The 19,543-nt window shown below is 39.8% G+C and overlaps 1 pseudogene; it reads right to left on the bottom strand.

The window, feature by feature from the left end:
- Window positions 1-4,580: 4,580 nt before the first annotated feature.
- LOC127675473 (heat shock cognate 71 kDa protein-like) lies at window positions 4,581-6,483 on the bottom strand (annotated as a pseudogene).
- Window positions 6,484-19,543: the final 13,060 nt, after the last annotated feature.

Raw genomic sequence — 19,543 nt, 5'->3', positions numbered from 1 at the left:
AGAAAGCACCAAGTTCTCTTAACCATAGAGCCATCTCTCCAGCCTCATCCAACTTATTTTTAAGACAAGGTTTATCTGGGTCTGAAGCCAAATAGGATGGATTAGCTGGCTAATGAGCCCCCAAACCCACCTGCCTTTCCCTACTCAGTGTTGGAACTCAAGTGTACATCAGAACACCAGCTTTTTCACCTTGGTTCTAGAAATTGAATTCAGGTTCTCATGCTGTGTGGCAAGTGTTTTACTGATTGGGCATTTCCCTCAGTCTTTTATTGATGTTTTCAAATTTAAAAAGTAATAACTGTTTAGTAGTTTAAAATGTCAAAGGTCACTGATGTGTTGAGTGTAACAAGTGACCAATCTACTTATTTAATATTAGCTTTTAAAATAAGATCTGGAATTAGGGGTATGATCCAGTGGTATACATACCATTTGTCTAAAATGTGTGAGGCCCTCCATTTGCCTCAAGGCTACAGAAAGGAAAAATTATAAATATGATCTTACAATACATAGTGTCTTATAATTTGTGATTATAACACATTGCTCCTTTTTGAAGAGATATTTACTAGAATCCAGAAAGTTATTAAACTTATCAATTTAAACCTGAATATAATCAATGAATTTGATATAATTTGCAGACACTAACCTCTGATCTGCCATATAGATTATATTCAGATATAATCCTGTAATAGAGGTAAACACTTAACTCTGAGGTTTTAAGTTGCAGGAATGCATAATCTCCCCTCTTGGATTGCATTAGGAGCTTTTTGACCTTCACTTTGGAATTTGTTGGTTTTGAATTTGTTTTTTAACTTAGCTACATCTTTTTCAAATATTTACACTTTTCTAGATTTAGCCACTCCAACATGTTCTCTGTGCATATTTGTTCTAGCTCCTGCAGAGGAAGCACCTGTTGATGATTTTGAAACCTTTATCACAATGCTGAGACAGAACAGATTGTACTTTAACAATAGCCATGATCTGGAAGGAGAAAATACTGGGAGAGAGATGAATTGGGGGCATTTGGGGGGCATGGTAGAAACCCAGTGCAATGGAAACTCCATGAAATCTATGAGAGTGACACTAGCAAAGAAGCCTCATAATGGGGACTCCCATCAATGGACAGATCAGGGAAACAGAAACTAAACAGACACACAGTGAAACTAACAGAAGTTATGAACCAATTGGATTTAACAGGTACCTATAGAACATTTCATCCTAAAACAAAAGAATATACCTTCTTCTCAGCACCTCATGAAACCTTCTCCAAAATTGACTATATAATTGGTCACAAGACAGACCTCAACAGACATAAGAAAATTGAACTAATCCCATGCCTTCTATCAGATCACCATGGACTAAGGCTGGTCTTCAATAGCAACAAAAACAACAGAAAGCCCACATGCACATGGAATCTGAACAATGCTATACTCAAAGATAATTTGGTCAAGGAGAAAAAAAATAAATTAAAGACATTTTATAATATAATGAAAATGAAGGCATACCCATATGTATGGGACACAATGAAAACAGTGCCAAGAGGAAAACTCATAGTTCTGAGTGTCTCCAAAAAGAAAGTGGAGAGAACATACACTAGCAGCTTGACAGCACATCTGAAAACTCTTGAACAAAAAGAAGCAAATACACCCAAGAGGAGTACACAGAAATAATCAAACTCAGGGCTGAAATCAACCAAATAGAATAAACAAGAACTATACAAAGAATTAACAAAACCAGGAGCTTGTTCTTTGTGATAAACCCTGAGCCAGACTAACCAGAGGGAACAGAGACAGTATCCAAATTAACAAAATCGGAAAGGAAAAGGGAAGTATAACAACAGAAACTGAGAAAATTAAAAAAAAAAAAAGATCTTACTACAAAAGCCTATACTCAGGACAACTGGAAAATCTGGATGAAATGGACAATTTTCTGCACAGATACCAAATACCAAAGTGAAATCAGTATAGGATAAATTATCTAAACAGTACCATATCCCCTAAAGACATAGAAGTAGTCATTAAAAGACTCCCAACCAATAAATATAAATAAATAAATAAATAAATAAATAAATAAATAAATAAATAAATATCCCAGGACCGGATGGGTTTAGTGCAGAATTGTATCAATTTCAAAGAAGACCCAAGACCAATACTCTTAAAACTATTCCACAAAATAGAAACAGAAGGAATACTACTCAATTTGTTCTATGAAGCCCCAATTAAGCTGATACCAAAACCACACAAAGACTCAACAAAGAAAGAGAACTTCAGATCAATTTCCCTTATGAATATTGATGCAAAAATACTCAATAAAATTCTTGCAAACCAAATCCAAGAACACATCAAGATGATCATTCACCACAATCAAGTAGGGTTCATCCCAGGGATGCAGGGATGGTTCAATATACAGAAATCCACCAATGCAATCCATTACATAAACAAACTCAAAGAAAACTCCACATGGTCATTTCATTAGATGCTGAAAAACCATTTGACAAAATTCCCATTTCTTCATGTTAAAAGTCTTGTAAAGATCAGAGAGTCAAGGCCCATACCTAAATATAGTAAAAGCAATATACAGCAAACCAGTTGTCAACCTCAACCCCCATCCCATCCCCCCCTTACCCTGCTTCTATGAGAGTGCTCCCCCATCCACCCACCCACTCCTGCCTCACCACCCTAGCATTCCTCTACACTGGGGCATCAAGCTTTCTTGGCCCATCAAGATCAAGGGCCTCCCCTCCCATTGATGCCAGTTAAGGCCCCTTCAGCTCCTACAGTCCTTCCCCTAACTCCTTCACTGAGATCCCTCTGCTCAGTCTGATGGTTGGCTGAAAACCTCCACATCTGTATTGATCAGGCACTGGCAGAGCCTCTCAGGAGACAGCTGCATCAGGCTCCTGTCAGCAAGCACTTCTTGGCATCTGCAATAGTGTCTGGGTTTGGTGTCTGCATGTAGAATGGATCCCCATGTGGGGCAGTCTCTGGATGGCCTTTCCTTCTGTCTCTGATCTACTCATTTCCTTTAAACAGGAGCAATTCTGGGTTAAAATTTTGGGATGGTGACCCAATCCCTCAACTGGAACACTATAGTGAACCTCTGGATATGGTCTTGGTAAGTTCTCCCTCCCCTTTGTGGGGTATTTCAGATAATGTCATCCCTGTGGGGTCCTGGGAGGCTCTTACTTTCCTGCTATCTGGGACTTTCTGGTTGCTACCCCCAGTTCCCCACCTTCATTGCTACACACCTCTGTTCAATTTCCTGACCCTCAGTATATCTCCTCCCATACCTGATCCTGCCCCATCTTTTCTACCTCCCCGTCCTTTCTTTCTCTCAAGTTCCTCCCACCCTCTACTTCCCTTGATTATATTTTTCCCCCCTCTAAGTAGTATCGAAGCATCCATTCTTTGGTCTTCCTTCCTCTTGAACTTCATATGGTCTGTGAGTTGTGTGTTCTTTTGTGATTGAGTTACCACACTCAGGATGATATTTTCTAGATCCATCCATTTGCCTGTGAATTTTGTGAAGTCATTGGTTTTAATTGCTGTGTAGTATTCCATTGTGAAAATGTACCATATTTTCTGTATCCATTCCTCTGTTCAGAGACATCTGGGCTGTTTCCAGCTTCTGGATATTATAAATATGGGTGCTATGAACATAGTGGAGCATGGAGCATGTGTCCTTTTTACATGTTAGAACATCTTCTGGGTATATGTCCATGAGTGCTATAGCTGGGTCCTCAGGTAGTACTATGTCCAATTTTCTGAGGAACTGCCAAACGGATTTCCAGAGTGGTTGTACCACCTTGCACTCCCACCAGCAATGGAGGAGTGTTCCTCTTTCTCCACATCCTGACCAGCACCTATTTTCCCCTGAGTTTTTGATCTTCTCCATTTTGACTGGTATGAGGTGGAATCTCAGGGTTGTTTTGATTTGCATTTCCCTGATGACTTAAGGATGTTGAACATTTCTTTAGGTAATTCTCAGCCATTCGAGTTTCCTCAGTTGAGAATTCTCTGTTTAGCTCTGTTCTCCATTTTTAAGTATAGAATAGAGTTTATTCAGGGCATGGAGATGGGAGTTAAGAGGGTAGTAGAGAAGAGAAAGGCAGACACACACACACACACACAGAGAGAGAGAGAGAGAGAGAGAGAGAGAGAGAGAGAGAGAGAGAGAGAAGAAGAAGAAGAAGGAGGAGGAGGAGGAGGAGGAGGAGGAGAAGGAGAAGGAGAAGGAGGAGAAGGAGAAGAGAAGAGGAGGCCAGCCATGAGCACATGGAATGAGAGGGGGAAAGAATGGGGAGAGAGGGAAAGGGATGAAAGGACAGACCAAGAGCAGGAAGGAAAGAGATCAAGAGTTGTTCTCCATTTTTAATAGGGTTATTTGGCTCTCTAGAGTCTAACTTCTTTAGTTCTTTGTATATATTGGATATTAGCCCTCTATTGGATGTAGGATTGGTAAAGATCTTTTCCAAATCTGTTGGCTGTCATTTTGTCCTATTGATAGTGTAAATAGTTTTATTATTCCATGTTACTTGTTTTGGGTCCCTGTGGAACAATGGTACACCCTTTACTTGGACTGACTTAATCCACTTCTTCAATGGTGGAGCCTGATGACACACCACCAGATGGAGGAGCTCCGCCACCAGGGAAGCCACCAGGCATTCCTTCAGGCATGCCTCCAGCACTCTGGTACAGCTTGGTAATGATAGGGTTGTAGACTTTCTCCAGTTCTTTCTGTTGTTGCTCAAATTCTTCCTTCTCTGCATTCTGGTTCTTATTCAGCCAGTTGATGATTTCATTGCACTTGTCAAGAATCTTCTGTTTGTCTTCATCATTGAGCTTGCTTTGAAGTTTCTCATCTTTAACACCTGCTTTCATGTTGAAGGTGTAGGACTCCAGTGAATTCTTGGAGGAGACCTTATCTCTCTGCTTCTCATCCTCAGCTTTTCACTTCTCAGTTTCTTGGATGATGCACTCAATATCCTCCTTACTCAAGCAGTCCTTGTCATTGGTGGTGGTGACCTTGTTCGCTTTTCCTGTGCTCTTATCTACATCAGAAACATTAAGGATGCCATTGGCATTGATGGCAATGTGAGGAATCCCCAGGGTGCTGGAGGTATGCCTGTGAGCTCGAACTTTCCAGGCAGGTTGTTGTCCTTGGTCATGGCCTTACACCTTTGTACATCTGAATGAGCACATCTGGCTGGTTGTCAGAGTAGGTGGTGAAAGTCTGTGTCTGCTCGGTGAAAATGGTGGTATTGTGCTTGATGAGGACAGTCATGACTTCACCAGCAGTTTCAATACCAAGGGAAAGAGGAGTGACATCCAAGAGCAGCAAAGCCTGAACATTCTCAGACTTGTCTCCAGATAGAATGGCTGCTTGTTCAGCTGCACCAAAGGCCACAGCTTCATCGGGGTTAATGCTCTTGTTCAGTTCTTTTCCATTGAAGAAGTCTTGCAGAAGTTTCTGAATTTGGGGGCTTCTGATAGAACCACCCCCCAAGACAATATCATGGATCTGTGACTTGTCTAGTTTGGCATTTCTAAGTACCTTTTCTACAGGGTCCAGTGTGCCACGGAACAGGCCATTCAATTCCTCAAATTGATCCCAGGTAATGGAGGTATAGAAGTCAATTCCCTCATAGAGAAAATCAATCTTGATACTGGCCTGAGTTCTGGAGGAGAGGGTGCGCTTGGCCAGCTCAGGCAGTGTGGAGATGCCAGACAGCTCTCTTGTTCTCGCTGATGTTTTTCTTGTGATTTTGCTTAAACTCAGCAATGAAGTGGTTGATCATTCAGTTGTCAAAGTCTTCTCCACCCAAGTGGGTATCTCCAGCTGTTAATTTGACTTTAAAAATTCCATTCTCAATCATAAGGATTGATACATCAAAAGTGTCATCTCCCAAATCAAAAATCAGCACATTCCTTTTAGTTCTGACCTTCTTATTTAAGTCATAAGCAAGAGCAGCCACAGTTGGCTCATTGATAATTTGAAGTACTTTGAGACCAGCAATAGTTCCAGCAACTTTTGTTGCTGCCCCCGAGAGTCATGGAAATAGCTGGCACTGTGACTATGGCATTGGTAACAGTCTTTCAAAGGTAAGATTCTACAATTTCCTTCCATCTTTGTCAGAACCATTGATGATACTTCTTCTGGGTAGAAATGTTTTCTTGCCCCTTTGTATTCAACTTGGACCTTAGGCCTGCCTGCATCATTTACCATGATAAATGGCCAGTGCTTCATGTCAGACTAAACACCAGCATCATCAAATCTATGTCCGATCAGACATTTGGCATCAAAAACTGTGTTGGTCTGCTTCATTGCAACCTGCTTCTTGGCCACATCCCCAATTCATTGTTCTGTGTCAATGAAAGCAACATAGTTCCACATGGTGCAGTTACCCTGGTCACTAGAAATTATTTCCACCTTTTCATGCTGGAAGACAACACACAGAGAAGTAGGTGGTGAAAAGATCAATGCCATGTCCCTTGAGGACATGGGCACAGGGGAAAAGTTCCTGAACAGAACACCAATAGCTTATGCTCTAAGATCAAGAATTGACAAATGGGACCTCATAAAATTACAAAGTTTCTGTAAGGCAAAGGACACTGTTAAAAGGACAAAACAGCAACCATCATTTGGGAAAGGATATTCACCAACCCTACATCTGATAGAGGGCTAATATCCAACATATAAAAAGAACTCAAGAAGTTAGACCCCAGGGAACCAAATAACCCTATTAAAAATGGGGTACAGATCTAAACAAAGAATTTTCACCTGAAGAAATTCGGATGGCCGAGAGGCGCCTTAAGAAGTGCTCAACATCATTAGTCATTAGGGAAATGCAAATCAAAACAACCCTGAGATTTCACCTTACACCAGTCAGAATGGCTAAGGTCGAAAACTCAGGAGACAGCAGGTGTTGGCAAGGATGTGGAGAAAGAGCAACACTCCTCCACTGCTGGTGGGGCTGTAAGATGGTACAACCACTGTGGAAATCAGTCTGGAGGTTCCTCAGAAAACTGGACATGACACTTCTGGAGGACCCTGCTATACCTCTCCTGGGCATATGCCTAAAGGATTCCCTGGCATGCAATATAGACACATACTCCATTATGTTCATAGCAGCTTTATTTATAATAGCCAGAAGCTGGAAAGAACCCAGATGTCCCTCAAAGGAGGAAGGAATACAGAAAATGTGGTATGTTTACACAATGGAATACTACTCAGCAATTAGAAACAATGAATTCACAAAATTTTTAGGCAAATGGTTTGATCTGGAAAATATCATCCTAAGTGAGGTAACCCAATCACAAAAGAATACACATGGAATGTAATCTCTGATAAGTGGATATTAATTAACCTAGAATCCCTGAATACCCAAGGCGCAAATCGCATAACAAATGACTCCCATGAAGAAGTATGGAGAGGGTCCTGATCCTGGAAAGGATTAATCTAGCATTGGAGGGGAATATAAGGACAGAGAAAAAGGAGGGAGGTGATTGGAGAATGGATGGCGAGAAGAAGGTTTATGGGACATATGGGGAGGGGAGATCTGGGAAAGGGGAAATCATTTGGAATGTAAACAAAGAATATAGAAAATAAAAATATTTAAAAAAAAAAGATCAATGCCAACTGCAGATCCCGTATACATGGTTGTTTTCATGTAGGCCAGCTGTGGTGACAATGAGACCACACAAATGTCCAAGAGCTGCCTCTGCGTTCAGTGAGCAGTGGTACATATCTTTAATCTCAGGAGACAAAGGCAAACAGATCTCTGATTTCAAGACCAGTCTTGGACACAACAAATTCTAGGGGAAGCAAAGCTTAAGTTCAGGCATGGTGGTACAGGCCTTTAATCCCAGCGTTCAGGAGACAAAGACATTCAGACCTCTGAGATCAAGGCCAATCTACAAAGCAAGTTCCAGAACAGCCAAGCTTAGACAGTGTAGAAGTTGGAAAATAGAAAGCTGGTGATAATGTAATAGAACAAGGGGGCCATGTTCCAGCCCCAGCAAGCAGCAGAACTTGGCAGATTCGGCCATGTGGCTCTGGCTTTGATTCATGAGTAGAAGGGATTACTGGGACAATTGATGCTGGTTAACTTGAGCTAAAAAATTAGTGGTGGTTAAGAAGAGACCAGCATCACTGAGGTGAAATCTGGGAAGTGTTTTCTGAGAGCACCAAGAAGTTGTGTTCCAGAGATAGCCAAGATTGTACCTCATGCTGCAGTTGTACTTGGTAATGTATAAGAGTCACCCAGGCGTTACTGGTTTTAAAGGCTTGAAAGGGATCATGAAGAGTAGCTGATGCTTGGCACTGTGAGAGGCCATGGAAGGCCATTGGTGAATGTACAGTCTCAGTTTTAGTTGATGGCCCAGGACTGAAGGAGTCATGCAAAAGAGTTGAGGCTTGGTATGATGAAAAGCTATTGGTGAGGCCTAGTTGCAGCAGAAGATCCCAGTGTATTGAAGATGCCAGTACTATGGAATGACCACCAAGAACAGCAACAGTAGAGTCAACCAGAGCCTAGAGTGCTACAGAAGGCAGAGCTGGAGAAATGACACCAGCCCTTTGAAGGAAGATAGACGATCATGTGTGGATCCCAGACATTGAAACAAGAAGCTATTAAGTTGCAGTTGATTTGGAGACCCCAGGATGTTACAGATGCAGGAGATACGGGATAACTGTTGAGGAAAACTGCTAACGGAGTAGAACCAGCCCAGGAGGAAGAAGTTTGTTGTAATGAAAAAAGGTGGAAAAGGAGTTGGAGATCTGAAGATTGCTTTGGCATCACACAGGGAGATGCAAAGTTTGGAATTTGCCCATTTGGTTTCCTGTCTTGCTTTGGAAACTACAACTAAATGATTGGATGAATCTCAGAAGAGACATTGAACTTTGGACTTTTTTTTACAATTTTTTTATTCGATATATTTTTATTTACATTTCAAATGATTTCCCCTTTTCTGGCCCCCCACTCCCTGAAAGTCCCATAAGCCCTCTTCCCTCCCCCTGTTCTCCCATCCACCTCTTCCTACTTTCCTGTTCTGGTTTTGCCCTATACTGCTACACTGAGTCTTTCCAGCTGTTATAGAGTATAAGACTTTTAAAGTTGGACTAAATGTATTTTGCATTACGTTATGTTTAGGTATGGGCCCCATAGACTCATGTGTTTGAACCAGCCTACAGAGGCCAGTGAGTGGAATGTGATGGTCTGAATATGCTTGGCCCAGTGAGTGACACTATTAGGAGGTATGGCCTTGTTGGAGTAGGTATGGCCATGTTGGAGGAAGTGTGTTACTGTGGAGGTGGGCTTTGAAACCCTCCTCCTATGTGCTTGAAGTCAGTTTGCTCCTGGCTTCCTTTGAATGAAGATGTAGAACTCTCAGCTCCTCTTGCACCATGCCTGCCTGGAAACTACCATGCTCCCACCTTAATGATAATGGACTACACCTTTGAATGTGTAAGCCAGCCCCAATGAAATGTTATCCTTATTAGAGTTGCCTTGGTAATGGTATCTGTACATAGCAGAAACCCCCAAGACAATACTTTAAAAAAAAAAAGCAGAGGCCTTTTGACAGGAAACTGTGTTTGAATGCCAAACTAATTGTTTATGTTCATTCTACTTTAATTAAAAAATACTATCTGAATATCATCCCAAAGTTCTATCATTGTCAAATTATGTTTTTCATTTCTTCATCAATGTTTTCTGGGTACCTACTCAGCTGAGTGTATAGAAATCTTTATTTTCCGTTTGGACCTACAAAGCAACATTCAGCATTAATGAGCTGTTCATTTGTGTCTTGGGATAAAATTTGTTGAGATGACTAGGTACCTTGTTTATACTATAATTAGGGCCATATGTTAGCATACCCATATGTAGCAGTGTTTTTATCTTTAAGGGTTTAAAGGCAGGTACCTCTCAAGCAGCTGTAATTTTGTATCCAAGTACTAAATGAAAACAAAACAATATAGCTATGTCAAATATCTGCTTACATTATTCTTTTTAATTGTGATATCAAGCTTAATGCCTTAAAGCAAAGCATAAATGCACTTTAATATATATCACACATTGGATAATTCTGATATGGGAGAAAAAATTGCACTTCCATACTGAGCATAACAGAAACTCTGTGTGCCCAATCAAATTATAATCAACATGAGAACAGCCAGGTCTCTAAAGAAATTCATTTTATTTCCATGTAGTGAAACAAAGTAATTAAGTCCCAACAATGAGAATGTTTACTGTGCTTCAATTTATTTGCTGATTTTATCTCTGAAACTACTTACACATTTTATAAGTATATAAAAAATTCCCCAAAGGAAATATTAAAAACTAATATTTTTCTTACAATGCACAAGAACTTTTTTTTTGAGAATATGGAGGCTCATTCATTTGAAGATTGTTTTTTCTAAAAAACTTAGTTTCTCTACTTTTTGTAACACTCCCTTCAAAACATTTATTCATTATTTGTTTAAAAGAATGTGTGCATTTACTGTTTAGCAAATATTTCAAGGTCTTCTTGGAAATATACATATTATATTCTCAAATCTTGGAGTATCTGCAGTTCTGTAATATTTACTTAGATCACCATGGTCTAAGGCTAATCTTAAGCTCCAACAAAAACAATGGAAAACACACATACACATTAATTTTGAACAATGCTCTGCTCAATGATAACTTGGTCAAGGAAAAAATAAAGAAAGAAATTAAAGACATTTTAGAATATAATGAAAATGAAGACACATCATACCAAAATTATGGAACACAATGAAAGCAGTGCTAAGAGGAAAACTCATAGCTCTAAGTGCTTCCAAAAAGAAAATGAAGAGATCTTACACTAGCAGCTTGACAACACACCTGAAAGCTCTAGAACAAAAAGACACAAATACACCCAAGAGGAGTAGATGGCAGGAAATAATCAAACTCAGGCCCGAAATCACCAAATAGAAACAAAAAGAACTACACAAAGAATCAACAAAACCAGAAGCTGGTTCTTTGAGAAAATCAACAGGAGAGATAAACCCTTAGCCAGACTAACCAGAGGGCACAGAGGCACTACCCAAATTAACAAAATCAGAAATGAAAAGGGAGACATAACAACAGAAAATTTGGAGGTTCAAAAAATCATCATATCCTACTACAAAAGCTTATACTCAACCAAATTATAAAATCTGGATGAAATGGACAATTTTCTAGACACATATCAGGTGCCAATGTTAAAACTAGATCAGATTAAACCATATAAATAGTTCCATAAGCCCTGAGGAAATAGAAGCAGTCATTAACAGTCTTCCAACCAAAAAAAGCCCGGGACCAGATGGGTTTAGTGGGGAATTCTATCAGATCTTCAACGAAGACCTAATACTGATACTCTTCTAACTATTCCAAAAAAATAGAAATGTAAGAAACACTACCCAATTCATTCTATGAAGTCACAATAATGTTTATATCTAAACCAAACAAAGACCAAACAAGGAAAGAGAACATCAGACCAATTTCCCTTATGCTATTGATGCAAAAATACTCAATAAAATTCTTGCAAACAAATCCAAGCATACATCAAAACAATAATTCTCCACGATCAAATAGGCTTCATCCCAGGGATTCAGAGATGGTTCAATAAACAGAAATCCATCAATGTAATCCACTACATAAACAAACTCAAAGAAAAAAACACATGGGCATTTCACTAGATGCTCAAAAAGCATTTGACCAAATTCAGCATCCCTTCATGTTAAAATTCTTGGAGAGATCAGGAATTCAAGGTCCATACCTAAACATAGTAAAAGCAATATACAGCAAACCGGTAGCCAACATCAAACTAAATGGAGAGAAACTTGAAGCAATCCCACTAAAATCAGGGACTAGACAAGGCTACCCTCTCTCTCCTTATCTTTTCAATATTGTACTTGAAGTCCTAGCTAGAGCAATTAGACAACATAAGGAGGTCAGAGGTATACAAATTGGAAAGGAAGAAGTCAAACTATCATTATTTGCAGATCGTGACCCCAAAACCTCCACCAGAGAACTCCTACAGCAACTTCAGCAAAGTGGCTGGATATAAAATTAACTCAAAGAAATCTGTAGCCTACCTCTACTCAAAGGATAAACAAGTTGAGAAAGAAATTAGGGAAATGACACCCTTCACAATAGTCACATATTGCATACCTTGGTGTGAGTCTAACCAAGCAAGTGAAAGATCTGTATGACACGAACTTCAAGCCTCTGAAGAAAGAAATCGAAGATCTCAGAAGATGGAAAGATCTCCCATGCTCATGGACTGTCAGGATTAATATAGTAAAAATGGCCATTTGCTGAAAGCAATCTACAGATTCAATGCAATCCTCATCAAAATTCAAAATCAATTCTTCATAGAGCTAGAAAGAGCAATCTGCAAATTCATTTGGAATAACAAAAAATCCAGGATAGCGAAAACTATTCTCAACAACAAAAGAACTTCTGGAGGAATCACCATCCCTGACCTCAAGTTCTACTACAGATAGTATACAATAATATACAGTGATAAAATATAATAATAGTGTATGGTATAATAAAAACTGTATGGTATCAGTACAGAGACAGGCAGGAAAATTAATAGAATAGAATTGAAGACCCAGAAATTAATCCACACACCTATGGTCATTTGATATTTGAAAAAGGACCTAAAAACATCCACTGGAAAAAGTACAGCATTTTTCCAAATGGTGCTGGTTCAACTGGAGGTCAGCATGTAGAAAACCGCAAATCAACCCAATCTTATCTCCTTTTACAAAACTCAAGTCCAAGTGGATCAAGGACCTCCACATATAATCAGATACACTGACGCTTATAGAGGAGAAAGTGGGGAAGAGCCTTGAACACATGGGCACATGGGAAATTTTCCTGAACAGAAAATCAATGGTTTATTCTCTAAGAACAAGAATCAACAAATGGGACCTCATACAATTGCAAAGCAAAAGGCACTGTCAATAGGACAAAACAGCAATCAACAGATTAGGAAAAGATCTTTACCAATCCTACATCCGACAGAGGGCTAACATACAATGTATACAAAGAACTCAAGAAGTTAGACTCCAGAAAGTGAAATAACCCTGTTACAAAATGGGGAACGGAGGTAAACAGAGAGTTCTCGACTGAAGAAACTCAAATGGCTGTGAAACACCTAAAGAAATGTTCAGCATCCTTAGTTATCAGGTAAATGCAAATCAAAGCAACTCTGAAATTCCACCTCACACTAGTCAGAATGGCTAAGATGAAAAACTCAGGGGATAGCAGATGCTGGTGAGGATGTGGAGAACGAGGAACACTACTCCATTACTGTTGTGATTACAAGCTGGTACAAACACTCTGGAAATCAGTTTGGTTGTTCCTCAGAAAATTAGGCATAGAGGACCCAGCTATACCACTCCTTGGCATACACCCAGAAGATGCTCCTACATGTAATAAGGACACATGCTCCACTATGTTCATAGCAGCCTTATTTATAATATCCAGAAGCTGGAAAGAACCCAGATGTCCCTCAGCAGAGGAATGGATACATAAACTGTGATATATATACACAATGGAGTACTATTCAGCTATCAAAAACAATGAATTCATGAAATTCTTAGGCAAATGGATTAAGAAGTGCCATGCTGAGAGAGGTAACCCCATCACAAAAGAACCCAGGTGTATGCACTCACTGATAAGTGGGTATTAGCCCAAAAGCTCAGAATAAACAACATACAATTCACAGACCACATGAAGCTCAAGAAGAAGGAAGACCAAATTGTGGGTGCTTTGGTTCTTCTGAGAAAAGGAACAAAATACTCACAGGAGCAATTATGGAGACAAAGTGTGGGGCAGAGACTGAAGGAAAGGCCACCCAGAGACTGTCCTACTTGGGGATTCATCCTATAAACAGTCACCAAACCTTGACACTATTGTGGATGCCAAGAAGTGCTTGCTGAAAGGAGTCTGATATGGTTGTTTCCTGAGGGGCCCTGCCAGAGCCTTACAGATACAGAGGCAGATGCTAGCAGCCAACCATTGGACTGAGCACGGGGTCCCCAATGGAGGAATTGGAAGGCAGACTGGAGGAGCTGAAGGGGTTTTCAGAATTCCTGGGAAGAATGAAGATGTCAACCAACCAGACCCACTCAGGGCTCCCAGGGACTAAGCCATCAACCAAGGAGTACACATGGTTCTAGTCGCATTTGTGGGGAAGGAATGCCTTGTCGGGCATTGGTGGGAGGAGATGTCTTTTGTCCTATGAAGGCTGAATACATACCCCAGCATGGAGAAATTGAGGGGGGGGGGGTAGGTGGGAGTAGGTTGGGTGGAGGGGCATCTTTGTGGGAGCAGGGGGAGGGAGGATGGGTTGGGGGATTTCTGGGAGGAGGGGAAACTGGAAAAGGGTATAACATTTGAAATGTAAATGAAGAATATATTCAAGAAAAAAAGTGGCCTCATAAGCTCATAGGCAGTGGCACTATTTGGAGGTGTGGTCTTTTTAGAGTGGGTTTAGAGGAATTATGTCACTCGCGGATAGGTTTTGAGGTCTCAGAAGAAGCTCAAGCCTGCCAGTGTGTCACAGTGTCTTCTTGCTGCCTGCCAATCACCACAACAGAGAACTCTCAGCTCCTTCTTCAGCACCATGTCTGCTTTCATGCTGCCAGGATTGCTGCCATGATGATAATGGACTGAACCTCTGAACTGTAAGCCAGCCCCAGTTAAATGTTTTCTTTCATAAGAATTGCTATTGCTGTGGTGTTTCCTCACAGCAATAAAACCTTAACTAAGACCCTCATCGTTAGCCTAGAATCTTCTAACAGATTCATCACCTTTTTTTTTTTTTTGGTGGTCTCTTAACATGTCTTCCTTCTATCCTAGTGTTCATGGTGCACTCACTGTCTCCTTAGCTACTCTTCTTCAGGACTTCTTTTTCTTATCTTCTTAAATTGTGGGTAGTGAGCCTATGTAGTGTCATGTAAATGAATGTAGTGGTCTCAATAATTAATGCATAATTTGACATATAATGAGTCTAAAATGTTTTTGGATGCTCTCACCTCTGGTGCATTACACAGGTTCACTGGAGCCTTGGTTGTGAATATGCAGCACATGCTGTCATGCCAACCAACATCAAAGAATTTTGCCTGAAACACCTTGGCTCAGATTCAAGATTGTTATGAATCCTGGTATTTTTTACTGTGTGTATAAAGAAAGCTTTCTAATCTTATGGAAACATCATGGTTTAATTATAGAAAGCAAAGACGTGTAATACTTTCTTACAAATTAGCATGTCTTTGTGCTGTATTATTTTAGAGCATTTGGTTTTAAATTTTTCTGAGTTACCAACATGAGTTTCATAAAGAATCATTAAGGGACTTTAGCTTGGACTCTGGACAGATTTTCCAACATTTTCTGAAATGGTCATAATCATACTTTTGCCACTTCGTGATGTATTGTCCTCATTCTCAGCATTGAAAATTATAAAATCAAAATACTGACAACCTCTGAAAGACATTAAAGATGCTCTACACCCTGCAGTATCAATATTCAGACAAAATTGCTTATGTAAAATAAACAGGAACATTCATTTCATTAGTATGCAAATTTGCTTTTGAACCACAAAGAATTGTTTTAAATTGAGTTTCTTTCTGATTTTCTATCAGCTAGTGTTTGAGTTGTATAACTAGTATAGATTTCTGTAAAAATTACCCTGGGTTGAGTAAAAAAATTTAAGGATAAAAATGGATTAAAAGTAGAAAAGGTTTTAAAAAGATTATCTTAAAAGTTGTTGAACCACCTTACGTCTGTTTCAATACTTATTATTTTTAAAAAAATATATGTAATCAGTAGTGATCGTGCACAATGACTTATCAAGGAGTTAACCAACCATATGAAGAATTTGGATTTGATGACTGGTTAATCAGCAAATATTACTAGTGCAAATCTTCCACCAAGAAGATAGAAGCCAATGGAAAAATCCATTCCTCCCCTATTCGCCCCACATTTCTTCAACTTCTACTTTTCTTCTTCCAACCAGGGATTCCTGGGACAGAGTTGATAGAGCTTTTCCAGGACACACCCTCACAGTCAGCAGCACCAACTACACTAACAACTGCCCAACTTGGTAACACAATTATTTTGGCTTCCTCTCATTCTCCACTTCAGGACTCTGAGCATCTTTTCAATGGATCTAGTCACCCTCTGCCTTGGACTCTGCTCTTTAAAGACATTAAAAAGAAAAAGTCGTGATGAAGTGACCTACAATATAGTTAAGCTCAGATTCTGAGAAGGGCTCTGTCATGATTGGAATAGGAAGTAGCCTTTATAGGCTTATGTTTGAAATGGTTACTTCCTAGCTTGTGGCACTACTTTGAGGTCTGGTAAAGCCTTTAGAAGATGGGTCCTTGCTGTAGGAAGTAGGACCCTGGGGCAGGCTTTTTAGTATTCTAACCACCTGGTTCTGGCCTGTGCTCATCACCCTGTTGTGAACAGCCAGAGAAGCTGTTCATTCCATCTCATTCTCTGACTGCCACAATGGAGTGAAAACAATCTAAAACCAGCAACCAGAATAAACCCTTTATCAATTAAGTTGCTTCTGTTCAATAGTTTGTCACAGCAACAAGAAAATCATAATGTAGCCTATTATAAAGATAGGAATCAGACATTGGCAAGCAGTGCTTCAAAGCAGGAGTGTGGTCAGGAAGGCTCCTTGGGCTCAGAAGTATTAACAATCCGTGCATGCGAAAAGCTAGATGAAAAATCAGCTGATTTTAAAAAGCCCACAGGCAGAGTACAAATTGAAAGCCAAAGAGGCTCTAAAACTATACTTAGATGCCACAGTTTTCAGCAATTGAGAAGACAAAAAACAAATAGGAAAATAGATAAAAGATTATGACCCCAGAGCTCATAGGAAAAGGAAAGCAGTGAATCTAACGCATATGAAAAAAGCTCAATTTCACACATTCTGATGAAAAAGAAAATTACACCTATACTGAAATATCATTTTTATAAACAGGCAAAAAAATTCAAGTTTGGAAAGGTACTCTGTAGTGAGCTTGTGGGTGAAAGATACTCTCATTCCTTGCTGGTGGAAGTGCAAACTGTTATAGAAGGATTTCACAATATCTATCCAGTAGAAAAGAAAATGTATTTACAGTTTTTCCTTAGCAATAGCATTCTAGAAATGAAATGTAAATTACATCTGAGCAGATTTGAAAAAATATACACAAGGTTATTTACTACGCACTACTTGTACAAACCAAAGCTCCGGAGCCATCCACATGCTCACCAACAGGGAACTGACTAAATAAACGAGTATGCAGTCATGTGACCATATAGTTCCTTTAGGAAGAACAAGCTAGAGTGATGGCTTGGCAGTTAAGAGATGCAGTAGTGTAGGGGAATACCAGGACAGGGAATCAGGAGAGGGTTGACTGGGGAAGGGGAGATGGCTTATGGGATTTTTGGGGGAGGGGAGAATCAGGAAAAGGGGATGACATTTGAAATGTAAATAAAGAATATATCTAATTTAAAAAAGAGCATATTCTTCTCCTGCAGGGGATTAGCATTTACTTTCTAACACCATCATCATGCAACTTACCACAGCTGCATGTCATTCCACTGCCAAGGGATCCATGGCCCTCCCTTGAACTCCACAGGCACATACTTACAAGCACACACTCTCACACAAACATACACACATACCATAAAGGTCAGAAAATAAAATCTACTAAAATGATCACCTCTTGTAACCAGGCAGACTTCCAGTGGAGAGACAGGGACACCAAGCCAGGCACAAAACCTTCGACCCAAAATTTGTCCTACATACAAGATGGGCCAGATATTGAGGGACTGGCCAATCAATGATTGACCCAACTTGAGACCCACCCAATGTGAGACAGCCAACCCCCAACACTAGTAATGATATTATGCTTTATTTGCAGTCAGGAACCTGTCATCTGAAAGGCTTCACCCAGCGGTTGATGGAAACTGATGCAGAAACCCACAGCCAAACATTAGGCAAAGCTTGGGGAATCCCATAGAAAAGGGGAAGGAAGGATTGAAGGACATCACAAGAAAACCTACAGAATCAATTAACCTGGGCCCATAGGCATTCACAGAGTGATCCACCAATCAGTAAGTATGCATAGGATGGACCTAACTCCCCTACACATATGTAACAGATGTGCAGCTTGATCATCATGTGGGCTCCTGACAACTAGAGCAGGAACTGTTTATGACTGATGCCTACCTTTAGATCCCTTTCCCCTAATTGGGCTGCCTCATCTAGCCTCAGTAGAAGAAGATGCACCTAGTCCTACTGTAACTTGATATGACAAGGTGGGCTGATATCCATGGGAACTCTCCTCTTCTCTGAGGAGAAAGGGTAGGGGAAGGTAGAAGGAGGGACTGAGAGGATGGGAGGGGAAGTTGCTGTGATCAAGGTATAAAATAAATTAATGAAAAATAAAAATAAATCTTAAAAATAAAACCTATGTGAGGAAGACCTCTGTATCAGTTTACTGTAACTGCCCTTAAAAATTGCTTCAGAGTTGGTGGTTAAAACAACAAAAAAAATTATTTTTTTTTTCACATCTAAGAAGCCAGAAGTCCAAAACTAAGGTATGAAAAGGGATAGTTCCCACTGGGGACTTATAGGAGCAAATATCCTATACTTCCTTCTTTGCTTCAGATACCTGCTTACAGTCCTTTGTATCCACTGTAGCTGCACACCCCCCCCCACCATCCTAAGTTTTCCTGTAGTCTTCCTGTCTGTGACTCAAATCCCCCTCTCTTCTCTCTTAAAGACATTTATAAAGACAGTTATGGAGGCTCTCCTTAACCCAAAATGATCTTATCGCATAATCCAAACCTTAATTATATCTGCAAAGGCCTTTGTTTCAAATAAGATCACATTGAGATTCTGGGAAGACATGCTTTTTAGAAGGAAAGAATTTAACTAAATACAGTCTTCATAGACTGGTTCAAATAAATTTCCACACTATACCAGATGGTAGTTTGAATAAAAATGGGCCCCACAGGCTCATATTGTTAAATTCTTAGTCATCAGGGAGTGGTATTCATTGACAAAATTAGAATGATTAGGAGGTATGGCCTTGTTAGAAGAAGTATGCTCCTGGGGGTGGGCTTTGAGGTTTCAAAGGCTCATGCTAGGCCCAGTTCACTCTGCTTGTGGGTCAAGATAGAGCTTTTAGCTGCTTCTCAGCACCATGTTTGCCTACCACCATGCTCCCTGTCAGAATGGACTAAACCTCCAAAACTGTAAACCAGCCCCAATTAAGTGCTATCATTTATAGAAGTTGTCATTGGCCATAGTGTCTCTTCACAACAATAGAATAGTAACTAAGACAAGCATTAAACTCCAAAGGCAAAATGTAGAAAGTATTTATAAAATGTGTGATTTATATGTTATATAATAATACACATGAGATGATATATGGTATGACGTGTATGATATGTATTTTTGTATAACCATTTTATTTGTTTCATATAAATTTTGTTTTATGGTACTGGGGATTGAGCCCTGGA

The sequence above is a fragment of the Apodemus sylvaticus genome, chromosome X (genome assembly GCF_947179515.1).
Source record: "Apodemus sylvaticus chromosome X, mApoSyl1.1, whole genome shotgun sequence".
In the NCBI taxonomy this organism is placed as follows: Eukaryota; Metazoa; Chordata; class Mammalia; order Rodentia; family Muridae; genus Apodemus; species Apodemus sylvaticus.
This window is presented reverse-complemented; position numbering and strand designations above follow the sequence as displayed.